General features: G+C 45.8%; 1 protein-coding gene across 1 annotated transcript in view; it reads left to right on the forward strand.

The window, feature by feature from the left end:
• The window catches only part of SH3YL1 (SH3 and SYLF domain containing 1), a 118,334-nt gene that overhangs the window by 13,992 nt on the left and 77,447 nt on the right, over positions 1 to 26,895 (forward strand). The window lies entirely within an intron of this gene.

Consider the following 26,895-nt stretch of genomic DNA (forward strand, 5'->3'; position numbering starts at 1 on the left):
AGCCTAACAATTTCCATTCTTGGTCATTAAACTCAGTAAAGGCATTGATTCAATCATTCAGAAACATTTTTTCTGTTTTTAAAAATTTATTTTTTTGAAGTACAGTTGATTTACAATGTTGTGTCAATTTTTGCTGTACAGCAAAGTGATTCGGTTATACATATATGTACACATTCTTTTTCATATTCTTTTCCATTATGGTCAATCACAGGATATTGAATCTAGTTCCCTGTGCTGCACAGTAGGGCCTTGCTGTTTATCCGTTCTGTATATAATAATTGGCATCTGATATCCCCAGACTCCCAGTCCGTCCCTCCCCCCATCCTCCCTCCCCCTTGGCAACCACAACTCTGTCCTCTATGTCTGTGAGTCTGCCTCTGTTTTGTAGATAAGTTCATTTCTGTCCTATTTTAGATTCCCCACAGAGCTGACATCACGTGGTGTTGGTCTCTGTCTGACTGACTTCACTTAGTGTGAGCATCTCTAGGTCCATCCGTGTTGCTGCAAATGGCACTAGTTCATTCTTTTCTATGGCTGAGTCATATTCCATTGTATCTGTGTACCACATCTTCTTTATCCATCCCTCTGTCAGTGGACACTTAGCTTGTTTCCACTTCTTGGCTATTGTAAATAGTGCTGCTGTGAACATATGGGTGCATGTATCTTTTCGAATTATAGTTTTGTCCAGATACATGCCCAGGAGTAGGATTGCTGGATCAAATGACAACTCTATTTTTAGGGGGGTTTTTTATTTTTATTTTTTGGCCATGCCATGCAGCTTGAGGGATCTCAGTTCCTTGACTGGGGATTGGACCTGGGCCATGGTAGTGAAAGCCCAGAATCCTAACCACTAGGCCACCAGGGAACTCCCTTATTTTTAGTTTTTTGAGGAACCTCCATACTGTTTTCCATAGTGGCTGCACCATTCCCACCAGCAGTGTGGGAGGGTTCCCTTTTCTCCACACCCTCTCCAGCATTTATTAGTAGGTTTTTAAATGATAGCCATTCTAACCAGTGTGAGGTGATACCTCATTGTAGTTTTGATTCGCATTTCTCTGATGATTAGTGATGTTGAGCATCTTTTCATGTGCCTGTTGGCCATCTGTACGTCTTCTTTGGAGAAATGTCTATTCAGGTCTTCTGCCCACTTTTCGATTGGGTTGTTTTTTTGATATTGGGTTGCATTACCTGTTTGTACATTTTGGAAATTAAGCCCTTGTCAGTCACATCATTTGCAGATATTTTCTCCCAGTCTGTAGGTTGTCTTTTCGTTTTATGGTTTCTCTTGCTGTACAAAAGCTTGTAATTTCAATTAGCTCCCATTTGTTTATTTTCTTTTTTATTTCTACTGCCTTGGGAGACTGACCTAAGAAAACATTGGTACGATTTATGTCAGGGAATGTTTTGCCTCTGTTCTCTTCTAGGAGTTTTATGGTGTCGTGTCTTATATTTAAGTCTTTAAGCCACTTGGAGTTTAGTTTTGTGTGTGGTGGGAGGGTGCGTTCTAACTTCATTGATTCACACATACTGTCCAGCTTTCCCAGCGCTACTTGCTGAAGAGACTTTTTTCCCATGGTATATTGTATATCCTTTGTCAGAGATTAGTTAAGTGTAGGTGTGTGGGTTTAATTCTGGGCTCTCTATTCTGTTGCACTGATCCCTAATCATTCAGAAACATTTATGGAATGTCTACTAGGTTTCAAATATTCAGCTAAATGTGGAGTAGTCTATAGGAAACAAAACAGATACATTCTTGCTCTTAACAGGCTTATGATCTAGGAGAGCTGGAGGCTTTTCTGATCTCATACGTTCACCCGCAGCCCCAGCTGTTGGGAACTTAGTGATCCCTGTGCACTGATGAGCTAAAGGACGGATGAACAACAGGTGCTGTAAGGGCCTGACCCACACCCCACGTCCCAGAAGGATGAGACTCACCTAAGGAAGCCAGGTCTTTACCTCCTCAGGAAGTAGAACTGCAGCGGCAACTGGCCACCGCATTCTGCCACGTGTGGACCCCACTTTCAGTAGCTACTGAATGCAGAAACTTATAAGGTTCACGTTTGAAGGCATCAGGTGACCTCAGTTTTATGTGCAAAAAATAATCATTTTCCTTCTTTCTCCTGTTTTCAATTCAAAGACGTTCTTTTCATAAAGCCCAAGAGAAAAAATCAAAAAAACGTTAAACAAACGCACTTAGGAATAAACGCTAAAAACGGAAACCAAAGCAACGTCTCAGGCACAACTCAGGTAAGCGGCCAAGGCGGGTCGCAGCCTCAGGTGTCCGGGGCCGGGAGGGGCGGCCAGGCCCGTGGGAGAGCCAGGGCGGCCCGGGGCCGGCCCGCAGCCGCGGGGGGCCTGCTCCAGGCGGGGCCCGGCTTGGGCTGCAGGCAAGCCCCCAGTGCGCTTCCAACTTGGGGAACAGAAACACACCGTGAGAGCTGTGACTGTGTACAGCTTGTCCTCCCCAGAGAGCAACCATGTCTTTGGACACCCTTCCTGGACAGCGGTTGTTTGAAGAGATTTCCAGAGAGAAACAGATTCGACTCCGGTTACAGACCCGTGAAATAACAGCCCGAGGCGCGTCACCTGGACCTGGTGACCGAGGAGCTGGGGCGGAGGGGGGGGGGCAGGAGAACAAAACACGTCTGTCCTCCTCCTGCTCCGGCCTCTGGCTCTGCTTTGTGATCTGTTTTCTTTGGACTCACTTAAGTGGAGGACCGTCACGCATATTTGAACTGCAGTAAATGTCACTTTCAACCTCTCCTGAGATGAACACACGCTAAACAGCCAGCGGGGGGCCAAGCGCTGAGACTGAACCGAGCCTGGCGTCTGCGGTGCCCAGCCCTCACCCAGTCCCTTCCTCCATCTGAACGGAATGCCAGATATTTTACACACACAAAGGGTCTGTGTTGTCCTCTGGCCACAAGAGTGAGGCGGCCCCTCCCGTGAGTCCAAACAGCGCCTGAGAGGCATTGATGCCCACAGCCAGCGGTGGGCTCCCGGGGAAACCTGCTCGGTATAGAAACCGGGCTCTTCCTAAGATGCAGCTGTGAAGACAAGCAGCACAATTTATTGTGTCACCTCCACGCTCTTCCTTGAGAAATTCATCTCATGTCGGGTTTTTCTGTTTTTCTTTTTTAATACATTTATTTATTTATTAATTGTCTGTGTTGGGTCTTCCTTGCTGCACATGGGCTTTCTCTAGTTGCGGCGAGCGGGGGCTACTCTTCGTTGTGGTGCATAGGCGTCTCATGGCGGTGGCCTTTCTTGTGGCAGAGCACGGGCTCTAGACGCGTGGGCTTCCGTCGTTGCGGCACACGGGCTCAATAGTTGTGGCGCACGGGCTCTCGAGCACAGGCTCAACAGTTGTGGCGCACGGGCTTAGTCGCTCCACGGCATGTGGTACCTTCCTGGGGCAGGGATCGAACCCGTGTCCCCTGCATTGGCAGGTGGATTCTTACCCACTGCGCCACCCAGGAAGTCCTCTCATGTCGTTTTTATGCAATATGTTTAAATGCTCAGTTTCTTGTTAGACTCACAGGATTGAATGCCGATTCTGCTGCTTACCCCTTAATGAGGCCGGGGAGGGGGCTTCATCAAGGCTCCAGGGCTGGGTTTCTGAGTCGGTAAGTGGGGGCCCTCGTGACACTGACCTCGTGAAGCGAGACGGGAGCCCTGACCCTGCTTCCAGCCGCACGCACCCCTCCCTACCCCTCCTTCCCCGTCGGCTCTGTTTCATCATCCGACACACTTGTCTGCTGATCACGTTCCCCTCCCACTGGAAGTGAGTTCCACGGACTTGCTCTCTGCTGCGTTGCCACACCTGCCGCAGTGCTTGACCCATAAAGGGCACAGGTGTTTGTGGAATGAACGAATGTGTGCTTCCAGGTCAGGCAGCCCCTGGCACACAGGACACACCCACCAGTGTCAGCAGCCGCGGTGCTGGCCCTGGAAGGTCACCTGCAGAGGTTCTGCTCTCTTGTTCACAACCCAGAGCAAAGAAGAGCACAGTCAACGTGTATCTACAGAGTAGCTGCTACACAGAGCATTAGCGCGTGTTTTGCAAAATGTGGTCTGGAAACCACCAGCATCAAATGAATTGGGGGAGCTTTAAAATAGACTGTGTGTGTGTGTGTGTGTGTGTGTGTGTGTGTGTGTGTATAGAGAGGTGCATATGAACAGATGCAGATGTCATACAGATGTGCATGTGGGTGTGGACAGGCTCCTCCTGACTGAATCTGAATTCATGGTTGATGAGAACAATAGCTTACTCTCTTCCATGGCATTCTTAGTTTATACAGGAATCACCTGGCCTCTTGTTCAAGGACTAGAGTTCTGAGAACCCTGAGAAACATGCCCGTTAAAGCTTCCCCAGTTCATCTGATGCTGGTGCCTCAGACCACAATCTGCAAAATATGCTACAATGTTCTGTGCAGAAGCTGCTCTATAAATGCTTGTTAACAGTTTAATCTAAAAAGAAAAATTTTTCTTTGTTCTTATTTACCAACAAGAGAGCCAGATATAGATAGTTTAAGCAGCAAAGTAACTCTTCAAAAGGTGTAAGATGGTGGAAATATCTCCGAGAGCCAGAGCCAGGCTCCCAGCTTCACATGGCCCCATCGCGGGGGGTCCTCTGAAAGGTGCTCCTGCCACCGTCCATGCGGCATCTGGGGGGCTGGCCAGGTGCCAGGGGCTTCTCCCCTGCCCCTCCAAGGTGCGTCCACACCTGCAGGTTGCACCCGGGACACCTGAGACAGAGGAGGGCTGTTCAAGATGCCTCACAGCCTCAGGTGCCAAACGTCCCCCACAGGAGCTGAAACACCCGGTGAAATTCTCCTCACTTCCCAGAGGCCATGAAGCACTGCTACAACTGACACGCGTTCAAACTGGCCACTGCGATCACTGCTTCCTAAAAGGAACGTAGTCACCCATACTCAAGGTCAGACACGCATCGGCCCAAAGACGGCCACTGGCTCCGATCTCACGTGTGCACCGGGCCCGTCTAAGAAAGTAATCAGCCCAGTGGATCATGGTACTACTTGCTGCTCAATGACGGCAAAAGGTATTTGTTTACCAACATCACAGGCTGTTCTCTTCTCGGGATTGAAGGGAACAGAGCTGACCACTTTGGAGTGGTTAAAACGTTGATTAAAATGTAAAGAAATTTTAAAAATCTATTTTAGGAGGCATATTTTCTTTCATGGTTGTAATAACATGACATCCTTAATAGCTATGAGAATGGTATTAAAATATGCAAAGCTGCATAGCACAGAGACGAAAAGTGCTTTGAATCCAGGAAGGCAAGTCACTTCAGAATATGGGAGTCCTCATTTAACCTATGTAGCCCTTAAAGGTAGTCATTCTACCCATGGCCTGGGTTGGGATTTTGAATCGCAGGCTCAGGATTGCCACGTCTGACGGCTCTTGATGCTGCTGGTGTGCACGTAGCAGGTCAGTCCTTGAGCCTCACCTGGGCGGCCGCTAATCCACCTTCAGAAAATCTTTCCATTCTCTCATAATTTGGGGGAGGAGGGTAACATTTCTGCTAAAAATGAAATGCTGTCTGTAGCTCCTGGCTATCTGAGATAAAACTGGGGACTGAAACAACGCCTCACGTCTGGATCACGAAACACTGTCGTGTTTCAATGCGACATTGATTCCAAAGCAATCCGTTCACTGTGTCCAACCCACAGAATTATATCGTCACTTATTAGTGAAAGTAATTGATGTGTTTCCATTTTATTATTTTGAAGTTTTTATGGACTCATTCAAGGAGATGTTTTAGCCTCCAGTGGAGGAAATCTTGTACATTAAAGACACGTTCTTCCGTTAAATGATCAATGTCATTTGACATGGATTTTCAATCAGCTTCTGAGTCACCACCTGCCAAGGAAAAATACTGATCAATGGGTAAGCAAGAAATGTTCAGGAGAAACTCTTGGGCAAAATAAATGAGTCGTGTTTTATTTTTAAACATAAAAAAGATTCAGAGACAGAGAGAGAGCAGGAGAGAGCGAGAAAGAGAGGGGTGCTGTATCTGTCTCTCTGTTTATATGAAATGCGTAGAAACAGACTCGGGGACTCTCCAAAGTACTTAGGAGGTGAGTGGAGGGAGGGGGAGAGTCCTGATTTATTCCACGTTCATATAAATTGTTTATTTCTTTTACACTGAAAATGTATCTTCATGTTACTCTTGTTATTTAACAAAATTCATAAAGAAATGCTGTATCATACTGTACTTTTAGATATATACTAGTGAAGGTTAGCCATTGACACAGCACAACAAATGACTGTTCACACCATTAAAAAAAGATTCAGGAGGGAAAAATGCTAGTAAGTAAAGGAAGAGCTGGCTATCAAATCCCCAGACTGAAGTCCCTTGGTCAGCAGAAAGACTGAAATTGAATGCTAATTAAACTCCATTTAGCAGGAAGGATAAATTAACAGAGTGGTTACCATAGCAACAAAGGGAGTCTGAGTGTATCAACGTACCACATTAAAACAGGTAGCATTGTAGTTGATACACATGTGAATAAATTGATGTGGATAGTTCACTGCACTGACTCTCACCTGATGCACCTCACCCTGTCTCAGAAGAGCTGGACCACACAGGACCAGTGTATTTACATAAATCACATTAAGAAATAGACTAACAGAAACTACTAAATACATGTAAGACATATAAATTTTGTTGACCATCAATTGCCACTGAGATTTCCCAGACAACCTCAGCTTGAAAACTCATTCACTTCACCTAATGTCAGTGTCCAGGGGTCTCTTGTAATGGAGACCGTGGGGGATTTGCTCCCCGTCAGCATCCTAACCTCTGAGATGCTCGGATGCCAAAGAAGGTCCAGCTAACAGACAACAGGCCTTCATCCCTTCCTCCTGCTACTTCTGTGATGGGCATGGCCCAGCCACCTCATCCATCTTTTACCCAGTTGGTCCCTGTCAACACTTATATCCACCCAGATACCTGACTCTTGTTCTTTTTATAAAGTAAGCCTGTATTTTCGTCCTGTTTACATAGCCTTGATTCTGGCCTTGAATCTGCCACTTAATAAGCTGTGTGATCTTAAGAAACGTAACTTCTCTGATTACATTCCTACGAAGGTGAGAGCAGGAGAATAAATTAGTAATTTTCTATTAAGCAGTGAAATTCTTTACTTTTCTCAGAGTGTAATATTAAGCAGAAGCTCAGTTTAAAAATGAAGGAGAGTTGTTCTAGATTAAGGGCCCTACTCTCAGAAGCTCAGACTTCCTGGTCCATCGTGGGGCTCCCTGGAGCTCTTAAAATACTGGCACTAGTTCCAATGTAATATGACTTGATTGTATCAAGTAGCTCAATGAGAAAAACAAATGGGGATTTTCACACAAAGGCATGGTAAGCACAAAAATGGTGCTGTATCTAAAATGCCTCAGTTCTTGATGAAAAAGAAGATATGCGGAAGTTGTACTTTGTAAAGGGAATGACCCAGGTTAACATTTACAGTAGCAGCCTCAAGTCACAGCCACTGATTGCATGGTAGGTTGTTTCACGTATAAATTAAAGTAATATGCATTAAAGTTGAGTCTGGTTACAGGGACCAAGACACCCAATTTGCAGTGGCTTGACCACACAGAGAATTATTTTTTGCATAAAACGAGCAGGCATAGCACGCAAACAGCAAACCCACAATATCACCAGCGTCCCACTGGCTTTCTGCTTCACGAGTCCTGGACTTAGCTATTGTCTTAATCGGCTTCCACGTGGCTCTGGCTTGGAGGATAAGAAACAACTTGTGTAGCCGACCAAGGAGCCACTGCCCCCCTCCCACAGGGCTCCAATTAGCAAGGAGGCCACGGAGAACACACATCGGGCAGCTGTGTCTTCCTCTGACCTTCCCACGCGCTCTCCACATTTTCCTCCATGTCTGCTCTAACAGGCTGACTTAAACCACCCTCTAGGTCCCTTCCTTCCAGCTCACATTGAGCCTCTGCCAGCCATCCGGGCGGAGGAAGAAAATATGCCTTGTCTGTCAGCCCTCTGCTCCCTCCCTGCAAAGTCGAGCAGCCTGATCTGCCTCTCCTGAAGTCACATCCTCATCGCTCTGGGTCTGGCAGGTGGGAAGCCCTGCGTGCTGCAGTAGCCTTTGTGGTGTCTCCGTGGCCTGTCCCTAACCTTGCAGACCATCACGTCTTTAAATTCCCCTCCTGAGTCCAGTGACAGATGGGTGCATCGATGAGCCATGCTCTAGCAGAGCGCCTCCTTTGGCCAACCAGCCCCCGGACACATGTCTCTGCAGGGCCTCACACGCGTCTCACCTGTATGTTACCTTCCGTTCAGAATCCAGGATTGCAGACGATGTGAGGACCAGAGGTGGCTCCTCCAGTCCACCCACCCATTAGCTTAAAAGATAAAACTAGCTGTGCTGTCAACATCCCCCACACGCTCTGGTGCTGAGGAAACAGGAACAAAACTGAGTCACGCAGTAAACACCCTCGGTCGCCAGCATGCTGTGGACACTGGCTCAGGAAGGCTCTCCACCTGAGGACGGGAAGCGGAACCCTCAGTCTGAGCCAACATGAGACCACGACGAAACGTCCAAACAACGGACAGACATCCCAGAGCCAGTGGGCAGCCTCCAGAGCTCCTACCCTGACTTCGCTTATGTGTGTAATGTACATGCCTACGTGGTAAATACATATATAGACATATGTAGACGCTGTGTACATTGTATATATGTGTGTACGTTGTAACGTCCACACATGCAGGCACGTGTGCACAAGCATTGCATGTGTACACTTTAAGCCACTTTTGAGTTTCCTGTTATTATCACAAAAATCATTACTAATCATTCATTCTCAACTTTTGGGTCAGCCGTAGCCAGAGCATGGGAGACACAACGGTGGTTTGAACAGAAAGTGTGACCTGTCAACCTTGAAAGTAAAAAGCAGAGTCCCAGATGCTGAGGTTGTTGGGGTGCAGGGGTGGGGCAGAGTAAAAGAAATAAAATGCTTGTAGAGTAGCAGGTCAGGTATATTATCTATAATAAGTGTAAGATTAAAGTGCGTGTATTTGGAAATTTCCAGTGGAACCAGTGGAAAAGCAAAACACAGAGAAATAATTCCATTTGTCCTGGATATGGGGAAAAGAGCTACGAGAATGCAGACCACACCCAGACGTCGAAGGACATAATTCTAAATTGTCTAACACATTTAAAATAATGTAAATTAATGCTTTTAATCTTTAAGGTGTGTGAAATGCAGGCTCAGGTTCTCCGGCATGGAGAGGGGAGGGGCTGTGTGTGGAGGATGCCGGGCTGGCCCCGTGCGTGGTACCACCTGCACCTGGGAGCCAACACCAGCCGCAGGAAGGGCTTCAGGAACCCAGCTTCTCCTGTGGAGAGGAAAGGACTCGGGGCCTCAGGGCGCGGGTGGTTCTTTTCCGTGTGAGGCATGTTAACTTGATCTGACCATTACAAGTCCACACTTTTTGGAAAGGACAGTGTGTACACGGAGAATGTGGTATAATGTGCAAGTGGTCTGTCCTTGACCTTCGAAGGAGGTTTTTTTTTTTGTTTTGTTTTGTTTTCTTTTTTGGCACACGGGCTTAGTTGCTCCGCGGCATGTGGGATCTTCCTGGAGCTGGGATCGAACCCATGACCTCTGCATTGGCAGGCGGATTCTTAACCACTGCGCCACCTAGGAAGCCCTCGAAGGAGGTTTTATAGGAGGTGGTGATGAGTGATGATGACTGTGAAGATACAGGAATGGCAGTAATAAAGATGAGTCATTCCTGGGCGACAACGAGGAGCCACACTGTCCTTCTAGGTGTTCTCCCACAGCCCGTCACCCTCACTCCCCACTCACATCTAGCCAGAGTCCGCTTGGAGGTAATGAGGCTTGGTAAGGACGAATTCCATGGTGGCAAACACGACATCTTTTTATATCTGCAAATATCACAATGTTCTTATGTAGCTTATAATTTAAATATTAAGATTAAAATAACTTGTAAAAATGTAAAGAAATAGTCAAAATAATCCTTAAGCATTCAAGATTGTTTTAAAAATCTATTTCTACGTAGTGACAAATTTAAATTTACAAAAAAAAACGAGTGGCAATTTTCCTCATGAAGTACATATTTCTTTTAAAAACAAATTAGCGAGATTCTTCAAAAAACAAACACCCTTAGCACATTTAGGATTCAACTTAAATTTCACCCATGTCCTCAGGGCTATACAGAAGTAATTACAAGCATATTCTCAGGGTCAGCTCTGCAAAAATACTTTCTAAAAAAATGATCTAGTTATTCAGATGGAATTTCTACAGATGCCAAACCTTTGAAAGTATCTGAATGATTGATTCCATTTTTCATTTTTCATCTGAATGTTCTTGCCTTTTGTAGAGTGGATATTGCCGTACTATATATCAGTTTCTCAAAAGTGAGTGCATTTTAAAAGATGGAGGAAATTATAATCACCAAACCCCTACATATGGGACTATTCTTTCACAAACCTGCTAATCATAAGGGTTCAAATAAAAGTCAAAAATGTAAAGAGCTCTTTTACTTCTTGTACATACAAATTATATCAGGAGAAAAGCTGGGCCAATGAAAGCTACAACTTTGGAATTTATATAAATTTGTTTCTGCTATTTTCTATCAGTCTAATTTCAACATGCTAACAATAAAAATGGAATTTCTTCATATTGTGATATGTACGTGAAATTCATCACTAGAAACATTCATCAAGATTTGAGTAAGGGCACAGTCAGGAAGTAAGAAGCACTGTCAGCTGCTTTAAGTAGGACCTCACTCAATTTGAGCAAAAAAGTCCCTTGAAAACTGTTTATTGCTATCACTTCAACTAGGAATGCTTTTAAAATTACACCGATCGATGCCAGGTTGTTCCAGCACAGATCTGCGTTAGATTGGTTACATCCTCATTAATGCCGCAGTTCCCGATGACATTTAGTCAGGTCCGGCCTGAAGAAGGTCCAATAACCAAGACTCAGAATAATGCAAACTGGAGTTACTTTCTGCTATTTCTGCCCAGCTACTATTTTTTAAAGCAAATGCAACACAACATGAAGACAAAGTGCCCCCGATAAAGGTGCTGGCGCTTCTCAGACTCAAGTGCTCCCACTCTGTGGGGGGGGGGAATAGTCCCCCACAGCCATCGCTTAAACCCTGCTGTACAAGACCTTGTTCACGTCTCTGCTGTAACAACACCGTTAGAATAGGCTCACTATTCCCACTGAGATCAGTTTTACTTTATTTATTCGTTATTGGCGTATAACTGCTCTACAATGTTGTGTTAGTTTCTGCTGCACAATGAAGTGAGTCAGCTGTGTGTATACATACATCCCCCCCATCTGGGACGTCCCTCCCCCCTCCCCCCTCATCTCACCCCTCTAGGTCGTCACAGAGCGCCGAGCTGAGCTCCGTGTGCTGCGCAGCATGTTCCCACTGGCCATCTATTTTACACACAGCTGTGCGTTTATGTCAATCCTATTCTCCCAATTCATCCCACCCTCCCCTTCCCCCTCTGTGTCCACACACCCATTCTCTACATCTGTGTCTCTATTCCTGCCCTGGAAATTGTTCTTCTGTACTATTTTTTTAGAGTCTACATATATACATTAATATATAATATTTTTCTCTTTGTGACTTACTTCTCTCTGTATGACAGACTCTAGGTCCATCCACATCTCTACAAATGACGCAATTTCCTTCCTTTTTATAGCTGAGTAATATTCCATTGTGCATATGTACCACATCTTCTTTATCCATGCATCTGTGGATGGACATTTAGGTTGCTTCCATGTCCTGGCTATTGTAAATAGTGCTGCAACGAACATTGGGGTGCTTGTGTCTTTTTGAATTATGGTGTTCTCTGGGTATATGCCCAATAGTGGGATTGCTGGGTCATATGGTAGTTCTACTTTTCATTTTGTAAGGAACCTCCATACTGTTCTCCATAGTGGTTGTACCAATTTACATTCCCACCAACAGTGCAAGAGCGTTCCCTTTTCTCCACACTCTCTCCAGCATTTATTGTTTGTAGATATTTTGATGATGGCCATTCCGACTGCTGTGAGGTGATACCTTGTAGTTTTGACTTACATTTCTCTAATAATTAGTGATGTTGAGCATCTTTTCATGAGTCTCTTGGCCATCTGTATGTCTTCTTTGGAGAAATGTATATTTAGGTCTTCTGCCCATTTATTTATTTATTTATTTTGATATTGAGCTGCATGAGCTGTTTGTATGTTTTGGGTTTTTTGTTTTGTTTTGTTTAATTAATTAATTAATTAATTTAATTGGCTGTGCTGGGTCTTTGTTGCTGCACACCGGCTTTCTCTAGTTGCAGTGAGCGGGGGCTACTGTTCATTGTGGTGCGTGGGCTCCTCATTGTGGTGGCCTCTCTTATTGTGGAGCACAGGCTCTAGGCTCATGGGTTTCAGTAGTTGTGGCACATGGGCTCAACAGTTGTGGCTCACGGGCTCTAGGGTGCAGGCTCAATAGTTGTGGTGCACTTCCTTAGTTGCTCCATGGCATGTGGTATCTTCCTGGGGCAGGGATCGAACCCATGTTCCCTGCACTGACAGGTGGATTCTTAGCCACTGTGCAACCTAGGAAGTCCTGTGTGTATATTTTGGAGATTAATCCTTTACCTGTTGCTTCATTTAAAAGTATTTTCTCTCATTCTGAGGGTTTTTTCATCTTGTTTATGGTTTCCTTTGCTGTGCAAAAGCTTTTAATTTAATTAGGTCCCATTTGTTCATTTTTGCTTTTATTTTCATTACTCTAGGAGGTGGACCAAAAAAGATCTTGCTGTGATTTATGTCAAAGTGTGTTCTTCCTATGTTTTCCTCTAACAGATTTATAGTATCTGGTCTTACTTTTAGGTTGTTCATCCATTTTGAGTTTATTTTTGTGTACGATGTTAGGTAGTGTTCTAATTTCATTCTTTTACATATAGCTGTCCAGTTTTCCCAGCACCACTTACTGAAGAGGCTATCTTTTCTCCATGGTATATTCTTGCCTCCTTTGTCAGAGATTGGGTGACCTTAGGTGCATGGGTTTATCTCTGGGCTTTTCTATCCTGTACCTTTGATCTATATTTCTGTTTTTGTGCCAGTACCATACTGTCTTGATTGCTGTAGCTTTGTAGTATAGTCTGAAGTTGGGGCACCTGATTCCTCCAGCTCCATTTTACTTTCTCAATATAGCTTTGGCTATTCAGGGTCTTTTGTGTTTCCATACAAATTGTAAAATGTTTTTGTTTTAATTCTGTGGAAAAATGCCATTGGTAATTTGATAGGGATTGCACTGAATCTGTAAATTGCTTTGGGTAGTATAGTCATTTTCACAATATTGATTCTTTCAATCCAAGAATATGGTATATCTCTCCATCAGTTTGTGTCATCTTTGATTTCTTTCATCAGTGTCTTATAGTTTTCTGTGTACAGGTCTTTTACCTCCTTAGGTAGGTTTATTCCTAGGTATTTTATTCTTTTTGTTGCAATGGTGAATGGGATTGTTTCCTTAATTTCTCTTTCTGATCTTTCATTGTTAGTGTGTAGGAATGCAAGAGATTTCTGTGCATTAATTTTTATCCTGAAACTCTACCAAATTCATTGATTAGCTCTAGTAGTTTTCTGGTGGCATCTCTAGGATTTTCTATATATAGTATCATATCATCTGCAAACAGTGACAGTTTTACTTATTTTCCAACTTGGATTCCTTTTATTTCTTTTTCTTCTCTGATTGCCATGGCAAGGACTTCCAAAACTATGTTGAATAATAGTGGTGTGAATGGACATCCCTGTCTTGATCCTGATCCTAGAGGAAATGCTTTCAGTTTTTCATCATTGAGAATGATGTTTGCTGTGGGCTTCTTGTGTATGGCCTTTATTATTTTGAGGTAAGTTCCTTCTATTCCCACTTTCTGAAGAGTTTTTATCGTTTTTATCATAAGTGGGTGTTGAATTTTGTCAAAAGCTTTTTTTTTTTTTTTTTTTTGCATCTATTGAGATGATCATATGGTTTTCATTCTTCAATTTGTTAATATGGTGTATCACATTGATTAATTTGCATATGTTGAAGAATCCTTGCATCCCTGGGATAAACCCCACTTGACCATGGTGCTTGATCCTGTTAATGTGCTGTTGGATTAGGTTTGCTAGTATTTTGTTGAGAATTTTTACATCTATATTCATCAGTGATTTCGATCTGTAATTTTCTTTTTTGTGATATATTTGTCTGGTTTTAGTGTCAGGGTGATGGTGGCCTCATAGAACAAGTTTGGGAGTGTTCCTTCCTCTGTAATTTTTTGGTGGAATTTGAGAAGGATGGGTGTTAGCTCTTCTTTAAATGTTTGATAGAATTCACCTGCGAAGCCATCTAGTCCTGGACTTCTGTTTGTTTGAAGATTTTTAATTAGTTTCAATTTCATTACTTGTGATTGGTCTGTTTATATTTTCTTTTTCTTCCTGGTTCAATCTTGGAAGTTTGTACCTTTCCAAGAATTTGTCCATTTCATCCAGGTTCTCCACTTCATTGGCATATAGTTGCCTGCTCTTATGATCCTTTGTATTTCTACAGTGTCAGTTGTAATTTCTCCTTTTTCATTTCCAATTTTATTGATTTGAGTCTTCTTCCTCCCCCCCCCCCCTTTTTTTTTGATGAGTCTGGCTAAAAGTTTATCAACTTTGTTTATCTTTTCAAAGAACCAACTTTTAGTTTTATTGACCTTTGCTATTGTTTTCTTCATTTTTATTTCATTTATTTCCACTCTGATCTTTATGATTTCTTTCTACTAACTTTGGGTTTTCTTTGTTCTTCTTTCTCTAGTTGCTTTAGGTATAAGTTTAGATTTTTTATTTGAGGTTTTTCTTGTTTCTTGAGGTGAGATTGAATTGCTACAAACTTCCTTCTTAGCACTGCTTTTGCTGCGTCCAGTAGGTTTTGGGGTATTGTGTTTTCATTGTCATTTGTTTCTATGTATTTTTTAAAATTTCCTCTTTGATCTCTTGGTTATTTAGTAGCATATTGTTTAGCCTCCATGTATTTGTGTTTTTTACAGTTTTTTTCTTGTAATTGATTTCTAATCTCATAACATTGTGGTTGGAAAAAATGCTTGATATGATGTCAATTTTCTTAAATTTTACAAGGCTTGATTTGTGACCCAAGATGTGATCTATCTTGGAGACTGTTCCATGTGCACTTCAGAAGAAAGTGTATCCTGCTGGTTGTGAGTGGAATGTCCTATAAATATCAATTAAATCTATCTAGTCTATTGTGTCATTTAAAGCTGTGTTTCCTTATTTATTTTCTACCTGGATAATCTGTCCATTGTTGTAAGTGGGGTGTTAAAGTCCCCCACTATTATTGTATTACTGTCGATTTCCCCTTTTATGGCTGTTAGCATTTGCTTTATGTATTGAGGCGCTCCTATGATGGGTGCATAAATATTTACAATTGTTATATCTTCTTCTTGGATGGATCCCTTGATCATTATGTAGTGTCCTTCCTTATCTCTTCTAACAGTCTTTATTTTAAAATCTACTTTATCTGATATGAGTATTGCTACTCCAGCTTTCTTTTGATCTCCATTTGCTTGGAATATCTAATTCCATACCCTCACTTTCAGTCTGTGTGTGTCTGAAGTGGGTCTCTTGTTGACAGCATATATATGGGTCTTGTTTTTGTATCCATTCATCCAGTCTGTGTCTTTTGGTCGCAGCATTTAATCCATTTACATTCAAGGTAATTATCAATACGTGTGTTCCTATTACCATTTTCTTAATTGTTTTAGGTTTGTTTTGTGGGTCTTTTTCTTCTTTTTTGTCTGCCCCACCCCAGGGAAGTTTCTTTAGTATTTGTTGTAAAGCTGGTTTGGTGGTGCTGAATTCTCTTAGCTTTTGCTTGTCTATAAAGCTTTTGATTTCTCTGTTGATTCTGAATGAGATCCTTGCTGGCTAGAGTAATCTTGGTTGTAGGTTTTTCCCATTCATCACTTTAAATTTATCCTGCCACTCCCTTCTGGCTGCAGAGTTTTGCTGAAAAATCACCTGATAACCTTATGGGGATTCCGTTGTATGTTACTTATTGCTTTTCCCTTGCTGCTTTTAATATTTTTTTCTTTGAATTTAATTTTTGTTAGATTGATTGATATGTGTCTTGGTGTGTTTCTCCTTGGGTTTATCCTGCCTGGGACTCTCTGCGCTTCCTGGACTTGGGTGGCTATTTCCTTTCCCATGTTAGGGAAGTTTTCAACTATAATCTCTTCAAATATTATTTCAGACCCTTTCTGTTTCTCTTCTTCTTCTGGGACCCCTATAATTCAAATGTTGGTGCATTTAATGTTGTCCCAGGGGTCTCTGAGACTGTCCTCAGTTCTTTTCATTTTTTTTTTATTCTGCTCTGCTGTAGTTATTTCCACCATTCTATCTCACTTATTTGTTCTTATGCCTCAGCTATGATGCTACTGATTCCTTCAGAGTATTTTCCATTTCAGTTACTGTTGTTCATCACTGTTTGCTTGTTCTTTAGTTCTAAGTCCTTGTTACACATTTCTTGCATTTTCTTGATCTGTGAATCCATTCTATTTCTGAGATTTTGGATCATCTTTACTATCATTACCCCAAATCCTTTTTCAGGTAGGTTGCCTATTTCCTCTTCATTTATTTGGTCTTGTGGGGTTTTACATTGTTCCTTTGTCTGTAACATATTTTTTTGTTGTCTCATTTTTTTTTTTTTTTTTTTGATGGGGCGCTATGTTCCTTACTGGTTGTTTGGCCTGAGACATCCAGCATTGCAGTTTGCAGGCAGTTGGATAGAGCCAGGTCTTGGTGCCAAGACAAGGACCTCCAGGAGGCCTCACTCCAATTAATATTCCCTGGGGTCTGAGGTTCTCTGTTAGTCCAGCAGTTTGGACTTGGTGTTCCCACCAGAGGAGCTCAGGCCCAACCCCCAGCCCAGTTTCTCCAGGGCTCCTTCCATCCCCTTAGGTGTCCGAGGTCCCCCACCGGTGCCTGGTAGGTGCCTTGTTGTGAGGAGACTTGAACTCCACATCTTCCTACTCCACCCTACTTTGATAATTTTTAATGGATGTTTTTGTAAATATGTAGTAATGGTTACATATGAAATAAAAACCATATACTACATCAGCAGGAGTCATACCTGCAAAATGCAGCTTTTCAGTAATGCCCAGGAGTAAAGAAGAGGCAGGACAATGGAGAAGGGGTATCTTACCAGGTAAGGACCTGGCGTCAAGGAGGTGAGAGTGAAACCAGGAGACCTCAGCTTCTCCAGGTCATTAAAGCCTCTGAAGAGGATCCATAGTAGGGCACAATAATTATATGAATGTTGTCATTCATTTATAGACACAGGAAAAAAGATAGGAATAAAATAGATCTTTTCTGGATATGCGAGGGTCAGCTAAGTGGGGCCAGCACATGGGTTACAAGACTCTGAATCCGTGTGCTGCCGTCAATGCAGGAGTAAATGTGAGGTCCACCAATGGCACGAATACATCAGACTGTAGAATGCTAAGCTATTCAGCAAATATCCACTAATACTTCTCAAAACTGTGAAGAAAAAATATTGAATTTCAATGTGAACATATACAGAGGGAAAACAATCAGAAGTGTGCCCAATGTATGTTATCAGTTTTCAACCCCTCAGCACTAGAGCCTGCGTCCCGAGAAGAGGCACCCACACACTTGGGGCAGAGGCGACAGCTAAGCCCGGGCCAACACGGTAGTCAGAAGGAGGGTGGCAGGTGCAGTGATGATGCTTTGACAAAGTTGTTGTGGCCGCTCCACTATGACCGATTCCAAAACAGACAACAAAGAAGTAGCCACACAAGGACAAAAGTGGGATTCAGAGAGGACAGAGGGCAGGAGTGTATTCGGTCAAAGCAACCAAATCATGAATCGTGTGAAAAACCAATACTGCCTGCTGCTTAGTTACAGAAACGTTCGTATCCTTTGTCTCAAAAGGATTTGCAGATGAGGGATCAAGAGCTAAGAAGTTTGGGGACTAGTCTCGGCCTCAGTGACCATAAGTGTGAGAGTGAGAGCAGCTCTGCTGTCTGCCCTAGTCCCTGCGACTCCACAGCTGACCCAGAGAGCCTTGTGCCAGACTCCAGCAGAAGAGGACAAAGACAGCATGTTTGGGCATCTCTGAATCATGCTTACAGCGAACTAAAGAAAGTACTTTAATAAAAAGCAAACTTACAGAATTCACTGCCACAAGATGTGACGCAAACATGTCCAATGGCATCCGTGAGGAATGGCTCCAGCATGCACTGGCAACCTGAGGGATGACAGAGCCAATCAGGATGCGGGAGGACAACCTGGGGTGGCACCACCCGGCCTTCCCAGCGGTTCCCCAGAACTGGGAGTTGGAGGGATCTGGGGTCCTTCTCGGGGGTCTTAGTTTTGTGCTCTCGGTGCAAAGCTCTGCACCGGGCGCACAGGTGGGCTGGGCCACGGCCAGCGCAGTCCACCTGCACGCGGGTCCTCAGCCACAGGCTCGCCTCGGGGATGGGCAGCGTCCACAGGCCCAGCAGCAAAAGGCGGCCAGGTGTGCGCCCTTGTCCTGCACCCCACACAGAGTAAGACAAGGCTTTCATGTAAACGTTTGTATTTGTTCTATGTTGCCTATTTTTTCTAAGTAGGCTAACGTTCTGTCTTAAGCCAAGTAACAAGAACTTCCTTTACACACTGGGGTGTTCCGAAATCTGCCGAGAACTATGTCGGCATGTGGTGGGCACAAGACCAGTATTTGTTGAATGGACGGATGAATTCCCTTAAGGAGGTTCAAGTTTACGTTCGTCTTTGCACTATGTTTTTAAGTGCACGTATGGAAACTTACCTCACTGAGAATGCTGATCTTGGGATGAAACAAGAGAGAAAAACAGAGAGTTCTCACAGGCAGCCACGATTTTCTCGCAGCTCCAGCCTCAACTCCGCACCCCCATTCGGGGCTCCGTCCTTTTCTCACTATTACTACATAATGGCTGCTTCCATTTTTTAGATTTCAGTCCAAACGACACCTCTTCAGAGACGACATCTCCAGCTACCTTGTGAAATGTAGGTTCCCCTCTAGCCCTTGTCATCTATCTCTCTCTCAGCATTTCTTTCTTTCCTCCTTCTGCACTTTTTGTAACTTGCTAGATTTACTCAGTCCTCTGGTAGCTGGCATGAGAACGGCCCTGGGCAGGGACCTGGTGCAGCGCGACACACACGGAAGGTCCACAGCTCCGAGGAAGGACAGAGATGCCTGGGGGGGGCAGGGAGTGAATGACAGTCCCCTCACTGGTCCATCTGCCACCAGCAAACCCTTTGGGTCCATTTTCCACATCCACCCCCAGAGTGGTCTATGTAAAATACAAACCTGAGCGCTGCATGGTCACTTGTCACAGACCACAGGAGAGTCCACAGAACTTAGAAAGGATGGCCTCTTCTCTTTTCATTTCCCCTTACACTCGGCTTCAGAGAGGAATGCCTCAGATTTTCCAAATATGTGATGATCTTTTACACGAGTTGCCTTTTCCCTCCTTATCCGTCCCGCCCCCATCCACAAACCACCCGGCTCCAGCCTGACACACATGCGGTCCACCTGCCCTGGTCTCACTAACGGACACGCTCGTCACCCTGACAAACACGGAGCCTTAGAGGCAGAGATTCTCACCTCTGCATCCTGCACGTCTTTGGACTTACAACAGTGGCAGCTGAATGTGTGAGTTAAAGTTTCTCCTCGTGAATTCACCCTTCCTTGGTAGAAGTATAGAACGGTTTCTGTTTGATGTCATTGAAACTCTGAGTTCTATCAGGACCAGGAATCAGCCTGCACGTGATGGGTACTGAGTATCCCAAATCCTCTTTGTCTAATGGATGGCATTATAAAAGTGGCAAAAATATCAGAGAAATGAACATGACCTTGAACTGCCATGTTCAAATGTCCCCATGATTATAAGCAAGGATCAGGTGAGCAAAAAATAGACCATTCTTACATATTCACACCCTTAGCCAACCATCCACGTACATCGTCTTCCCTGAGGAGCACCCTGTGTCCTGCCTCAGACTCGCCCACTGGACAGAGCCCTCACCCGCTGGTCTGAGTGCTGGTCACATGGACAGTTAATAATCCAGGATATTTCAGTCCACTTTCCAACTATAGATCTTCCATGCAGCTGTGAACGAGTCACACAATGCCGCTGCCCCAGACACTCCGTAGGAAGAGAGGATGATGCTCTCTTCCATGGCATATTATAAGAAATGATGAAATACAGAAAAAAAGACTTTTAGGACAGTACACACTATGAAAGACTTAGACTTTTTAATCAATTTTTAAAAAAATTTTAGACACTACTAAAAGGTTAATATGCATTATCTTGTTTTAATATTCACAAAACTCCCACGGTAACAGTCTTGTCATGTCCCTTTCAGATGTGAAGAAAAAGGGTTCAGAGGGGACGCTCTCCCAGGTTCACACACTGGGGAGTGGGAATCAGAGCTGGGCCCACGTTCCCCCCCACCGTCCTCGGCTCTTTGGTCAGTAGAGCTGCTCTCACCTGCTTTCTCGCCATCCAGACGCCTGTGGCTCTGGGCTCCCACCTTGGACTTGCATATGCACGTCTCTCACCCCAGCAGGACAACACCCCATCCTTCAAGTGAATTTCACATATCACTTTTCCTACAAAGTCTTATGAGAGAGTTCAATTGGATATCATCTTTTCTTGTTAACAGCATATTGGTCATGAGTTTACTGTATGATCAGATACTTTCTAAAGAGATGGTCCATGTTCAAGTTGTCTCTGTAATTTTACAACATTGGTTTTCATAGAATAGGTGCCTGAGGAGTATTTAAGTCACGTTTTGTGAGCATCTGTCAGAAAAAAAAAAAACACACAAAAATAGTATCTTTATTCATCTTTTCAAAAACATTTACTTTGTGTGCACAGTGTTGCCTGCATGATGCCAGTCGCTGGAGATATAAAACAGCTCCTGGCTGCAAGACATGATCATCTAATGGAAGATACAGAAAAGTAACGCAGGATATCTCGGAAGCTAAATGGAGTGGGTGAGGTTGGTGCGGTGATAGGAAGAAGCACAGATGTGAGGCTCAGGGAGCTGGGGGGCGGGGGGTTCCCAGAAGATCCAGTGTCTAAGGAGGAGTTATTCAGTGAAAGCAAGGAGAAGAAAGAAGTGGTCCTGGACAGAAAGAGCAGTTTAGGTGAAGGTCGGGGGGCAAGAATTTATGAACAGCTCCGCATGGCTGAAGCACAGATCTTGAGGCTGGGTTTCCCTCCAGGGAGGCCAGCAAGCCCTGCAGCCCTGCCTTCCTGCCCCGAGCCTGGGACTCAGCCACACAGGGCTGTCTGCTGACACACTCCGCCCTGCTCCGCTGTCCACGAGAGGGGCCAGGGCCCCAGGCCCTTGGCCAGGGGTTAGGAGTTGTTTCTTCCTGAATTGCTTAAGGGAACGAAAACATAACATGTATTAGTTTTGTGACGAGAGCCTGCTCCTCCTATTCACAGCGATCTGGACTGCCCCCGCCCCCGCCACCCTTGTGAGAGGACAAGCTGGGTGTCTGGAGGGGTGCTGACCAGGGCACCTGGGCAGGAGTGCCGAGTCCCAGCTCCTGCCTGCTCCGCTGCTTCCCGCAGGCCCAGGGCAGAGAGCCAGTGAGGACTTGAGACCCGAGAAAGGCAGAGCCTGAGTGACAGCAGGAAGAGGCCACTCCCCTCCACGTATTAGACCAGGACTTGAGAGAAATACAGTTTTATTGCGTTGACTCACGAAAATGTATGGGCTCTTGGTGAGAGGGTCATCTTACTCTAAAAAAGTACTACTTGCTTTGGGAATACCTTTGGACTAGGGCACCTTTTTGGCACGTTGGAGGTGCCTACATGACCGCGATCATCACACGTGTCTCTTTTGATCAGGATATTTGATCTCCTGCAGAAAAAAATATCCAGAGAATATACTCATGTGGGTATATCATACTGCTCCTCAGCATGGCTGTACTTTGTACAGATACTCCCACGGGCAAATCTGACTGACGATAAGTTTGAGACGGGCTTTTTACCGAATAGGAGGGTCTTTTTCTGATGTGTCGATGCAGGGTGGGCACGTTTCCCTCTACTCTCGTTGTGGCCATCAAGAAGCGCCAGATCGGAGCTTCAGAGGACACATAACGTGTCACCAAGCCTCCGGACATGTGCTCTGGCTGGATGTTATAACTGAACCAGTTCCAAGGACCTAGGTAAGGCCCACGCTCCCCTCAAGCCTTTCCCCTGTGAGGAGTCCTCTTCAGCTGCGCCCTGGGACAAAATCTGAGCAAGAGTCCATCAGTCACGCTCACCGCGTCCCCAGCCTGCGCACAGCCATCGGCCCCTATTCTGGACCAGCGTGCAACGTGGTTCTGCAGATTCAAAAGCATGTATGTATCAAGGACTGAAAATGGGGCAGATGACCTACATATCCTTAGAACAGTAAGCCCCCTCTCGTGTCTGAGGGAAAGAGCTAGGTAGAAGCTGTATTCCTGAGTCCAGAATACAGTACTGGGTAGCATCCTTACTTATAAGTTGTTACTTATAAAGGGTTACATGTGTTACATTTATACTAAGAAGGTCCCTCCTTCTGGAAAGCTTATCTTCCTAAATGCTTTGTACAGTTTCAGTTTCTAGTACATTCCTAGCATAACAACATATTAATAGTGAAAATAACAGAGCTGATAAAAGTTAAACATTAAGCAATATTTCTTTATAGCACATAACATTATCCTTTATGAAAGGTAATTGTTTTCTCTCTAATGAGTTTAGTTATAGTATTAAATGATCAACATAATAGTTGAACAAATGTAATAGTTCATTTTAAAACATGTAGTTAATTAATATATATCTACTTCAGAAGTCTTTGAAGGTAGTGAATAGTTATCTCAAATAAAATATATTCCTTTTGGGGCAAAAGAGAAAATTGATTGTAGTTGAAACATTGGAGTTTTACACTGTTTATAAATTTAAAAAAAAAAAACAACAAACTTTTCCATATCACAACATAGATCTACAGTAGAAGTAAGTGAAACACAACTCTTCTCTCTTTGGTTAGTTTTCTTTCTATGATCCAATATAGTTTTCTCAAAAAACTAAATCAAATCTAGCAAAATAAATTATTAGTTATTTTTTACCAATAATGCTAGAATATAGTTTGTTGTGTAATTTTCTTATTTATCTTTTTTGGGAACTTCATAGGAGAAAGTTGTTCACTTACTAAATGAGGGGATTAAATTATGTAATATGAATATATCACCTCTTCTAGCCTGAAAACAGATATGAAACTCACAGTGATTTTTTCAGTGAATTATCTCCAGGTGTTTGTAGGAAACTTGCATTTTGTTGTTTTTAAACTTTGTTGGTAACAATCATAGAATTATATAGCTTTAGACTTCAGAAACCACCCAGTTCAACCATTATTTTACACAAAATATAGTAGAGAGTCTAAGCGATCTGCAAATACAACTTCACATTTTCATGTAAACCGGTTTACATATACTCCGCTTTGCTTTAACTAGTACAAATTAATTTAGCCAATCAGATGTGTTACCAACCTGTACAATACACATATTTCTCTGATTGGAGAGCTCCAAAAAGTTCATTCTGACAATACCACAAATGGAAAAGCTCTGCAGAGATTCTAAATCAGCACACTCGTTAATTAAGTTGAAAAAGTCTGTAAAAAACGCTCAAACTGAGGGCACGTAGAGTCATTTCAGCACAGAGCTTTGCAAAAACAGATCAATTAACACATGAACCATCTGATCCTTAATTGCCAGACCTCATGAATCTAAAGACCGACCAAGTACTAGTTCTGTCGCTGTTGTTTATATATCTAAGTATCTAATACGCTGGGGTGACGTGTTGGCATATATATAAATTGGGTGGTAGAAGGGGTCATTCAAGGAATCCACTTGTCTGTCTCATTAAAAACTGCCAAATAAAAAAGGATCATAGTGATCACTAGCAAGACTTGTTTGGTTGGTATAATTTGGAGGGCAGTGGAGAATAGTTCTTCCTGGTATTATTTAGGAAAGAAATCTAGCTTTTGATATGGTAAGATACTATTTAGAAAGATTATGTGTAAATTTAAAATAATATGTGATTGGGTTAATTTCTTTCCTTTTTTCAGTGCAGCAAGGTGTTTTTCCAAACACAGATTTACACCAAAATATTTTACAATAGAGGCTTCACATGCTTCTATTGTGCTGGAAAGCAGTCCGGCGCCGACAGTGGGCTGCGCGAGGGATGCTGGTGGGTGCTGGCGGAGGAGACGTCCCGAGGCGGTGCTCTCCCAAGAGCAGCTTAAGCTTCCATTTACACGCAGAAGGGGGAAAGGGAAAAAGGAAAAATGCCTCATTTCATCTGCCTAAGAGCAGTCTGATACGCATTTTTACTTTTTCCACAGTATATCTGGACAGAAATGTTCACATTTTAGTCATATTGCTTGGGGGGGGGGGGGGAGAAGCTCACTGAGAAATCAAACCATCTCCTTGAAACACATACCCACAAAGGTGTGTGCGTGGAAGGGGCTGGATTTAGATGATCACGTTTTAGTATCTTTCATCTCTGTTCTATTTACCTCACCTGACTCTGCCAAACACTTTGTCTTCCTGAGGAAACAAACTTGAGGGAAGGGAGGGAGAGCGGGAAGGAGAGACAGAGAGACAGAGGTGCAGCGAGGGCCCTGCCTGGGGGAGTCCAGGCCGCCCGCGCCGCGCGCGCCGCCCCGGCAGCATCCTCGCCATCCACCCTCAACCATCCTCCGTGCGGCTGCCCCGTTAATGGCCGAGGCTCTTAATTCTGGCCCCCACACTCCCTTTCGGGTATGGAACTGAGAATACCTTTCCCAATCAGATCGCCGACTTGGAGGATGTCCAGCTCTTGCCCAGAAAGCGCCAATAAAATGGGGAAGTGCGCAATTGATTGATAATACATTTTACCAGAAAAAAAAATTAAAGGAGATAAATTGTTGAACTCTCACAAATGTGCCTGCCTACATCCGAAGAACCAAAACTTTCTGAAAGACGCAGGCCTGGAGGGAGGTGCCCCAGGAGCGCTCCCGCGGGCGGTTCTGAGGAAAGGGAGCCGAGACCCGGGGGCCTGAGGGTCCAGAGCGCGGTCCTCCTGCGCGGGCTCGCCGGGCGCGGGATGACGGCGGGGGGAGGGGTGCTGCCAGGGTCCTGCCGGGCCGCTGTGCCCCGGGGTTCCCAGCCCCAACCCAGCCCCTGCCCTCCGGCCTGCCCACCTCGGACCGGCCTCGGGGCGAAGCAGACCTCGGCCCGAGAGTGGTCCCCAGCCTCGCCGGCAGATCCCCCCAAAACGCACAGACTCCAACTGACTTATTAAATGTCGAGGCAATCAGGCAGCTCCTTTTTTAATAGCCCAAGATCTACATTTAGACAAAAACAGATCCGAGTTCCTGGTAAAGGCGTTTCTTCTCATCCTGTCACAAGTGACAGGAACGGAGGGAAATAGACTGAAGAAGAGAAGGGGGGGTGAAGGGGAGGGACAAGGGGGGAGGCGGGGTGAAGGGGGAAGAGGGAGGAGAGGGGGAAATGGGGGAGGGGGAGGGGAGGGGAGGAGAAGGGGAAATGGGGGAGGGGGAGGGGAGGGGAGGAGAAGGGGAAATGGGGAGGGGGAGGGGGAAGAGGGTAGGGAGACCAATGGGGTGGGGAGAGATGGAGGAGAGAGGAAATGCGGGAGATGCGGGGAGATGGGGAGGAGGAGGGGGAGGGGACATGGGGAGGGGAGGAGGTGGGAGGAAGAGAGGTGGAAGGAACTGCAGAGAGGGGACGACCCGGGGGAGAGGGGGCAAGATGGGGGGCAGACGGGGGAGGAGATGGGGAGACGCGGAGGGGGGAGGGGGAGGGGGTGGGGACGGGGGAGACAGACGGGATAGGGAGACATGGGAGGAGCTGCCGGGGAGGTGGGGTGAAGGGGGTGTCTGACGAAGATCCGCGCGGGGATACGAACACTTCAGCGGCTTCTAATTAAAGCCCCGCGCCGGGCCCTCGGGGACCCGCCTGACGTCGGCGGCCGCGGGGATAAGAGGCGCCCGGAGGTCCGCGGCCGGACTCTGCCGGCGCGCGCCCCAGGCCACCGCGGGCTCCGCGCTCGGAGCTGCCGAGGCACCGCGTCCCCGTCGCCGCGCGTCCAGTGCGCTCCGCCGGCTCGGGCGCCACCGGGCATGGAGTAGCGAGCAGGGCGCGTGGCTCGGGCCGCCGGGACAGACGCCGGGACAGACGCCGGGACAGACGCCAGAGGACGCCCGCGGCTCCGGGGCGCGAGGACAGGGAACCCGGCCGGGGTCCTGCGCGCAGGTGGCCCCGCGGGTGGCGCCGGGCAGGTGTGGGCCGGGTCCCCTCCCCGCGGTCCAAGGGTTTTCCGGAGCCGGGCCCAGCGGGCGGCCGGGGCGGGGGTCCCGGCGCGGGGGCTCCTCGGCGGGGATCGGCGACACCGGGAGGAGGGGGCGACCGCCACACAAAGGCGCAGCTGGAAACTTGAGCCCGGCGGCCGGGCGGGGCGCGCGGCCCCCACTCGCCGGCGCGCGCGGCCGCTCCCCGAGGGAGATGGGTGTGGGCCCGACCCTCCGAGCGGCCGCCGCCGCCCAGACCGGCGTCTGAAGGGGACAGAAAGTTGTGGCGACGCGCCGCGGGGCGCCGGCCGATGCGCCATTTCCAGCAAAGTTCGGAGGCCGGCGGCGGGGGCGGGACGCGGGGCGGCGCGGAGGGCAGGCGGCTCCCGAGGCTCGCTCTCGGCATCACCGCGTGGGACCTCGGGGAGAGGGGGGCGTCCTCGGGGAGCCCGCGGCCCGGCCTCCCGCCGCCGGCCCCCAGCC

The sequence above is a fragment of the Hippopotamus amphibius genome, chromosome 7, assembly GCF_030028045.1.
Source record: "Hippopotamus amphibius kiboko isolate mHipAmp2 chromosome 7, mHipAmp2.hap2, whole genome shotgun sequence".
Classification (NCBI taxonomy): domain Eukaryota; kingdom Metazoa; phylum Chordata; class Mammalia; order Artiodactyla; family Hippopotamidae; genus Hippopotamus; species Hippopotamus amphibius.